Raw genomic sequence first — 8,812 nt, 5'->3', positions numbered from 1 at the left:
GTTAATAACTTTAGCCCCTGTTTATATGACAACAGTGCCAGAAGACCCTGAAAATACAACTTTTTGAAAATGGTCCAACTCAGACAATGGAAAACACAACTTTTCTGAATTTCACATCTGTGATATTGTGATACATTTGCTGCATACTTCAGCGTTCTTTCAATAATAAGTTCTGACGACATTTGGATTGAAAATTAAGGAGATCAATGGTGTGGGCTAAACTTTGCAGTCATCCGTTTCAGAAACCTCTAATGTTTAAAGAGAGAGATACATTCAGCTAAAACACAAAAGACTTGACTTTGACGGGAAATCAAAAAGTACTCTGTAGATTTTATCTGCACACTCACAGCACTGTAATCTAAGACACAGATTAGAATAAATCAGATCAATGGCTCCTAAAATGGACTTTCTGAGAATTTAAAAGTAACTTGGGAGGAGTTTCCTTCCATTTCCTTCAGTACATGTAACCGACGATGGGGGAAATATAATAAACGGCGAATTACTACAATCTGAAAGACGGGTTTAAAACTTTCTGATAATTTATGATCACACGTTGAACCAGATCACACTAATGAACTGACCTAGAATCTATTGATCCACAAACTTTATTCTGGTAAAATTTCAATTTTGGGCTATTTTATATTCAAATCTGTCTCCATTTATTACTGGAGGACTGAAAACGTAAAAACAACAATATAACGTGTGTGTGTGTGTGTGTGTGTGTGTGTGTGTGTGTGTGTGTGTGTGTGTGTGTGTGTGTGTGTGTGAGTGTGTGTGCAGACTGAGGGTTTCCCTCTGGTGAATGAGTAACAGTGAGTGAAGCAGGAGCAGACTTCCACAACCCCCATTGCTGCCTACCATTCAATATCGTGTGTGTGTGTGTGTGTGTGTGTGTGTGTGTGTGTGTGTGTGTGTGTGTGTGTGTGTGTGTGTGTGTGTGGGTGGGTGTGTGTGTGTGTGTGTGTGTGTGTGTGTGTGTGTGTGTGTGTGTGTGTGTGTGTGTGTAAGTGAATGTTTCTATGTGCAAGACCCTAAAAAGGCCAAGGGCCATCCCCGTGCAGAGCCCCCCCCCTGTCCATGCACCCCCTTTGTGCCCCCTCCCCTCCTCCCAGGTCTCCCTTTTCAGGCTAACATCTGTATGCTAATGCAGCTCAATGTGAACGGCCGGCGCTGGGCCTGGGAGCAGGGGTGCGGGGTGGTTTCCCTGTGTGGGTGGAGGCGGGTGGATGAAGTGACCGTAGGGGCAGATTCAATGGGGGGGCTGGGTTGCGTTGGGCTTAGAGAGAACAAGAAGAGTTATTGGTCAGCAGGCAGCTCGGTGGGAGATGGACGGGGGGGGGGGGGGGGTGTTTTGAAGGAGGAGCTGAGACATTCAGACCAGGCGTTGACATCAGAGTTATTCTTTCAGTTCCTCTCACTCCTGAAAACACACAGACGAGCAGCGACGTGCAGGTTGCAACGATCAGAAGGAAAGAAAAGCTCCTTAGCTGACCCTCGCACAACATTCACTCACCACAACCTGTCCATTTTCTAAAGGGCCCCGTTTACACGACAACGTCTTCAAGGGAAAACGTCAAACTTTCATCGCATTTTGGGAGGACACGACAACAGAGCTCCGGGACGCTGAAAATGCAACATTTTGAAAACAGTCTGTGTCCACACGAGACAAAACTATATGTGTTCTCTCTGTTGATTTAGAAAAAACAACAACTTTCAAATCCATGCACACGCCACTATGAGCACGCTTCAAAACGATGGAATACAAGTCAAGTCCTTTATTTATCACACTCAACCACAGGCGTAGGAACCGGGTGGGACGGGAGTGACGTGTCTCCACCCCAATATTGGAGACTTGCACATTTGTTCCCCCCCCCCCACCCCAATAATCCTACCATGGACGAGAAAAATATTTGACGTTGAAATTTTTAACTGCCATTTTGACGGTGCAGCACAGCGACCTGTCAGAGCCTGGCCCCCTCCCTCAGCGGCTCTGAGTGTTTCCGGGGGGAACGGCAGCAGTGGACAGCGGATCTTTAATTACAGGACCTCTTATGAAGGAGGCAAAACGGTCTGGAGAGAGGGTTAGATATGAGGTGTGACCAGGCCAGTGTAGGGGTGACAGAGGTGTGACAAGCTAAATATGAGCAATTCTCAAGAGAAATAAAGCCCTATGACACTATACTAAATATATATGGACTTATACTAGATATATGAAAAAATATATAAAACATCAATTCGAAATAACAATATGTAAAATTATATTGTACAGGATTTATTTTCTCAAAATTCTGATTTCGCCGTGGACGAGTTGTCCTACAATTGGTTATATGTGGCTCCCTCTGCTGGTCAGTATGCAGCACAACAACACTCAAACTTCTGAATCATTCAAGGCAACAAAAAAATACCACAAAATATTCTCATGGGTTTTGGTTCATAATGAGTGAAAAGGTCCCCCCCCCCCCCCCCCCCGAAGTGGGTTCATAAACTCGTACGTAACTATGGAAACAGTTTATTGGTGCCATATAGATAATTCTGACGGCAGGTTGTTGCCTTTATTGCTCCTTTGGGTCACTTTATGATTCTCTAGAGGAGTTTGTTTAGAAATGTCTACATTGCACAAGCACGAGTCCATCCACTGAAACAGTCCACATCCATTCAGTCAATTTTTTTTTATTTAGAAAAGCTCCACCTCTGAGCCTAGTTCTACAGAAAGCCTCCCGTGTCTGGTTCTGTAGATTTCCCCACCACAGCTTTCACGGGAGCTGATCGGAATATTTCACAATCGCTGTGGACAAGCTGGAGGACAAAGATTTGTCCAAGTGCCAGGGGCACGTTTTCTCATGTAAGTACTACATGATTGTCCACACCCTGTTACAGTAGCTCAGCTGTTCCTTCCGTAGTGGTGTGTTCAATCCCCTCATCACCACTGGCTCTGCTTCTCACACTAAATCACTTTTTAAAAATGCTCTAAATGCTCAGCACAATTCTCCTCTTTTTCAAGTTCAGCTCAGTTTCATTAACGACAACGGAGCTCCGGGACACTGAAAATGCAACATTTTGAAAACGGTCTGTGTCCACACGAGCCAAAACTATATATGTTCTCTCTGTTGATGTCGGGGGGAAAAAAACTTTCAAATCCATCCACATGCCACTATGAGCACGGTTCAAAACGATGGAATACAAGTCAAGTCCTTCATTTATCACGCTCAACAATTATACATAGTATAATGTGCAGTGAAATGCGTTCAGTACATGACATGAGAAATACATGAGAAAGAGAAATAATAATAATAATTTAGAATACAAATAAAGACAATAGCACACTATATTACAATAAGAAGAAGAAGAAGAAGAACAAGAAGAAGAAGAGACGTTGCAGAGAGGGTTCGTGGGGTTATCGGGTCGCGGGGTTATCGGGTCGAGACGTGGCGCCATGACATTATCACCTCAGTCTTTACAGCTTTCACAGAAGTTGATGGGAATATTTCACAATCGCTGTGGACAAGCTGGAGATTAGATTTTGAGTGCCAGGGACACGTTTTTTCATCTCGGCTGTCATCAGCAGGCTTTGTTTAAGGAGGATTTGTGTCTCTGTGACCAACTAAGATTATTTAGTTGTGTTTGCTGAAAGTGTGTGCTTCATACTTTCTGCATCACTGAACTGACACAGCTTCATCACAGAAAGACAGATCTTCTTTGTTTACTCTATTCAACAAACACACACACACACACACATACATATTGGGAGGAAATACAGTTTGTATTTGAGGAGCTTTTATTGAGTTTCTTTTAAAGAATCCATTCAGTCCCAGAGATCAAACAATGCAAAGCTTGCATAAATCCTCCCAGCAATAAAAGTCTCCACCACTGCGTCTGCTTCTGCAGCTTTCTTCCTGTTTAAAGGCCGTTTTTCCTTTCCTCCATCTTGTCTGCTTGCTCATGTGGAATTGTTTTTTCCCTGTGAAGTTGTCTTGGATTGACTGTGTTGTATTTGCTGCTACAGACATAAAATTGAAATTGCAGATTGCAGTTTCTTACAGTTAGTTCTTATTCAAGACCATCGACAAGAGTTGATTATCTCGAACAGAGCATGTGTTCACCATCGTTCCTCTGCAGTGGAGCCTCTCGTCACAAGTCCTTTCGACCAATCTTCAGGACTGTGTTTCAGCTCTCCTCTCCTAGCTCTGAGGGTGCTTCCGAATAGTCCATCCTATCTCCTTTCCTATACACCTTTCCTTAACCCTGTGGATGACGTCACAATTAAGGAAAGACATTAGGACACTTCTTAAAGGAGTTCAGGAAAGGTGATTACATTCTTGTGACAATCAAACCACACTTCCACTAGGTGGCGTAATAATAACCCGCCGGTGGTGAATGTAAGCAACGTCTGCTGAGGTGAAAAAATAATACAAATTTCAACTAACACTTTCCCCTGTGCCTCTAACCGCTGACATAATCTCCAATATCACAAGGTTTGAGATTAAATCAAAAGAAAAGAGGCTGCCAGGCTACGAGGAACTAAAGTGAAACTGCTGCCAGGTGAATAAATAACCAATCAAACTGGGAACAGGCTGCACAAAAAGTTTACTGTGTTCGTTTTACAACATCTGCATAACATTCATAGTTGGGATCTGGGTTTTAGATTATTTAAAGTTGTTCAAGGCAGATTATTGCAGTGGTAACTTAACATGATCTATGTTGAGTCATCCTGAGTTTCCCTGAACGCTCAGATGAGCGGGTCCCTTTAAATGTTGTCGCTGCAAGGAATTGTGGGGCAGCATGATCTCCTCTCCTTTGGTAAAGGATGCATCAGTGTTTCCTAGGCTAAAGGAGGTTATAAAGGAGGTATTGAGCCTCCTTTCCTCAGCTTATTGAGAATTCGAACGCTCCTTGTCATGGCCGTCACTTAAGCACTTCCGGGGGTTTAAGGAAAAGTAGATTAGGAAAGGAGACAGGAGGGAATATTTGGACGCACTCTAAACCTGTGTACAACACTGAGCACCAGACATCGTCCCAAAGGTGTGTGATCACCTTGAATGGAAGCGGTCACCTTGTGCATGTGACTGATCAGAAAAACCTTGTGACCACTAATGCCACGAGAACGTGAAATACACTACACACCATTCACTGTTTTGAAGGATGTTACATTAGCAATTCTATGATCCTGGTTTATGTGTATGCTTCGCTACTGAAAATCGTTTATTCTGACCGTTCATTCTAGTACAAGGTCGTTCTGCTATCAGCGTGTTGGACACTGTTGGAGCACACCGAGTGTCTGACATCCGTGTTTAACATTTTTCTTCTGGGTGGGGGCCAACACTCCTACAATAGGTTGAGCTTCAGTCAGTTTTCGTCATGGCGTCTGTTGCCAACCGAAGCCAGACGTCCTTAATCAGTGTGCGTCATGTAAGCTGTGTGAGTTTGTTGTTGTTCCGGCGTTGCTGAGTCCTACTCTTTGCCATCATGTGTCAGGCTGATAGCAGAACAACCTTATCCTAGAATGAACGGTCAGAGTTTCAGGATCTAAGCATACGCGTAAACCATAGTACCTAATGAAATATCCTTCAGTTTCCATAGAACATCCTTGACTCGTGACATCCGGGTTTCGGGCCTTTAATGGTTGTGATGTCTTCCTCTGCTACGTCCTGCGCCAACGGTGAAAGTCAATGACTCCCCAAAGGTTTTCGACTTTTGTCTCGAAGCAGGAAGACTCCGTTACGACTTGAAGGAAGTCCAGGTGGAAGCACTATTATCATGTTGTGTGCGTCAGAAACGTTGGCAGCCGTTCCTCCCAGGACGGTCATTCCAGTCAATGAGTTCAAGTTGTATCTGAAACTGTCAGTGTGAGAGACTAGAAATAAAATAAAAAATAAAAAAAAAACTGTTAATTTCCCAGTTCCCACTTGTTCCTTGTGACTTTTGAGAAGAAATCACAGTGTTGAGGTTTGTGAGAAAAAGCCACAAGCAGGTGGACTCCAAGGTTTCCTCTTTAAATGTCATCCATCACCAGCAACTACCACCTTTCTACCTACGGGACTGAACCACCAGTCCGGGCCCCGATTACACGACCTTTCAAGTAAAAATGCATTTTTTTTTGTGTTTGCGTGTCAGAAAGGTTTCATGTTTACAAGGCAACGTTTGGAGAACGAAGTAGTTTTCATGTTGGGCCCCACACACCTGCGGCAGAGAACAATACGCTCTAAACATGAACCCCTGATGCCTGAATTCATTTACAATGTTATAGCCTTCAAATCGATGTTAAAGTATGTTAACATTGTTATTTGTCTAAAGAACAAGGTGTCGGGTTAGGGTTAGGGCTAGACATTGATGACACAAAATATTTATATTATTTACACTGTAACACCAACTAGAGACCAAATAGAACATGATCTCAGACAAGCAGTTTGTGTACATTTTTCTCCAGCTGGATTGCACCCAATTTATTCTTCTTGTTGATGCTTGGGGTAAGGGATATGAGTGAGGGTTAGGGTTAGGGTTAGGGTCTATAAATCGCATGTAGGTCCCATTCCGACCAGTTCATCGAGAAACATAGTGATTGGAAAAGACTCTTAGTTACGGATTGAACATGCACACTTCAGTGTGGAAGGGAGGCTTCACAATGAGAGTACAAGAACATTCTCGAGGACAGACGAGCCGGTTGGATTGTTATTACGGTGACTGTCAACTATAAAACCACCAAGTCTAGGAGAATATGGACTGGGAGTCATGAAACCACGGACAAAACATTGTTCTGATTGTCTCTACTGAGCCAGTGCAGAACTACTAGTTACTACGAGCATGGAGCTCATGACCAGTAGCAGCGTTTCTGCCATCTGCAAGGAGATGGCGCCTGAGCGTTTCTCAAATAAACCAACTAACTAATCCAACGTTATTAATCCTCTTGGGGAAATTATTATTTTTCTCGCATCCTATTCCTAGGACAAGGCAGTGTAGCCACATTATGGTGCTCCAGGGAGCTGATGAAGGGTCAAGGGTCTTGATCAGAAACCCACAGCGGTGACACGTAACCCTAACCCTAATCCAACATTTCTCAGCTATTGTTACATTCCAATAAGAATACGGGTACTTTCCAAAACATTGAGTTACTTCATTTTTCATTTTGGTTGTATTTATTTTGACTCATATTCGAACTGACCATGACCAAAGGACACCTCTGACGGCCAGGAAAGCCCTCATTTCCCTCGTCCTTTGACCTTTCCACATCAACGTTATTCTTCAGGAAGGAAAGCTCTGAAAAGCAAAAATACAACCTCTGAGTTCTCCTCTCGCACCACAACGACAGTTCATGTTCGCTCCATCTATTTAGATTGAATGTTCAGGGTTTTAAAAGCTCTTGTTAAAGAGTTTCGACTCCTCATGTCTTCATCAGTCAGTCTCATCTTTTCCATCGGGGTTTAGTTGTTATCTTATTGATCTATTCCAGGGGTCTGCAAAGTTTATGACAAAAAGAGCCGTTTTCATTATTTTACGCCAAATACAATGTGTCTGGAGCTGCAAAACATGTTAACTATCCGGATTGAAGTGATTCAATGAAACAAAAACAAACATTACTGTAAATACATTTGTATCTATAAAGTGTAAACCCAAGACCTACACGACGTTCCATGGACAAATTAGCAATCTCAACATCATTTAGCATCAGCTTGAAATTGAAAAGACAAATAATTATTTGTTTTATAGTGTTGTTTAATTGAAAATAAATTCAGGTGTCGAGGGATTAATGTTTAGAACGTAATGTTCTCTGCTGCAGATTTGTGTGGTTTTATTCCAAAACAACCAACAGCACCAACTAGATTTACATATATCTACGGTAAGTTGGACAAGAAGGTTATGTTGGCATCTGTGTGTTTTTATTTATTTATTTATTTATTTATTTATTTATTTATTTATTTATTTATTTATTTATTTATTTATTTATTTACGCATGCATGCATGCATGCATGCATGAATGATTTGTATGAATGTATGTATCTCACCAAAGTTTCGCAAAAACTATTAACCCGAATAGCATGAAATTTTCAGGGATGATTTGTCATCATCCAAGGACCAAGCTATTTGATTTTGGGACGTGAACAGCGAACCGTTTCAGAATAAATCCCCAAAAAAGGCAAATTAATTGTCCTGTACATAGCGGATGAGAGAGGCACCTCAATGAGGAGATCAAAGGAGATAAGTCTCTGTTGCCATGGAGACGCTCCCTGCTCAGGGTTTCACGCAGTGATCTTGCTGCCTGACAGGCTAGTTAGCATGTGAGCTAATGGCTATCATGCTATCAATTCTAACTTGGTTTGCAAAAGTTATAGTGATTTTAACTATTTTGTCCTTTTTTAGCAATTCCACCTCTTCTGGCTGTTTGAGCTGTTTCACCTTGTTCAGCTGTTTTTGTCATCAAGATTAAACTGTTTTTGAAATCCAGCGTGGAAAGCAAATAAAATAAAAATGAAAACAAAAGGTTTATTTCCATGGCCGCTGCATGGAGCCGCTACAGAGGAGCTGAAGAGCCACATGTGGCTCCAGAGCTGCAGGCTGCAGACCTCTGATCTCTTCTCAACATGAATAGATAGACACACAGGAGACAACAAAACAGGCTCGACGGCAGAATATCAGGAACATAATGCCAGTTTTCATGTTCAAAAAGAAGAATTCACTTTATTGAATCCCAAACCTTCAGTTCAGTCTCTCTGCTGTGGTTCTCTGTGCTGCGGTTCTCTGTGCTGCGGTTCTCTCTGCTGCAGTTCTCTGTGCTCCGGTTCTCTCTGCTGCGGTTCTCTGTGCTGCGGTTCTCTCTGCT

The sequence above is a fragment of the Lipophrys pholis genome (genome assembly GCF_963383615.2).
Source record: "Lipophrys pholis genome assembly, chromosome: 3".
Lineage (NCBI taxonomy): Eukaryota > Metazoa > Chordata > Actinopteri > Blenniiformes > Blenniidae > Lipophrys > Lipophrys pholis.
The sequence above is the reverse complement of the archived record's forward strand: the minus strand, read 5'-3'. Positions refer to the sequence as shown.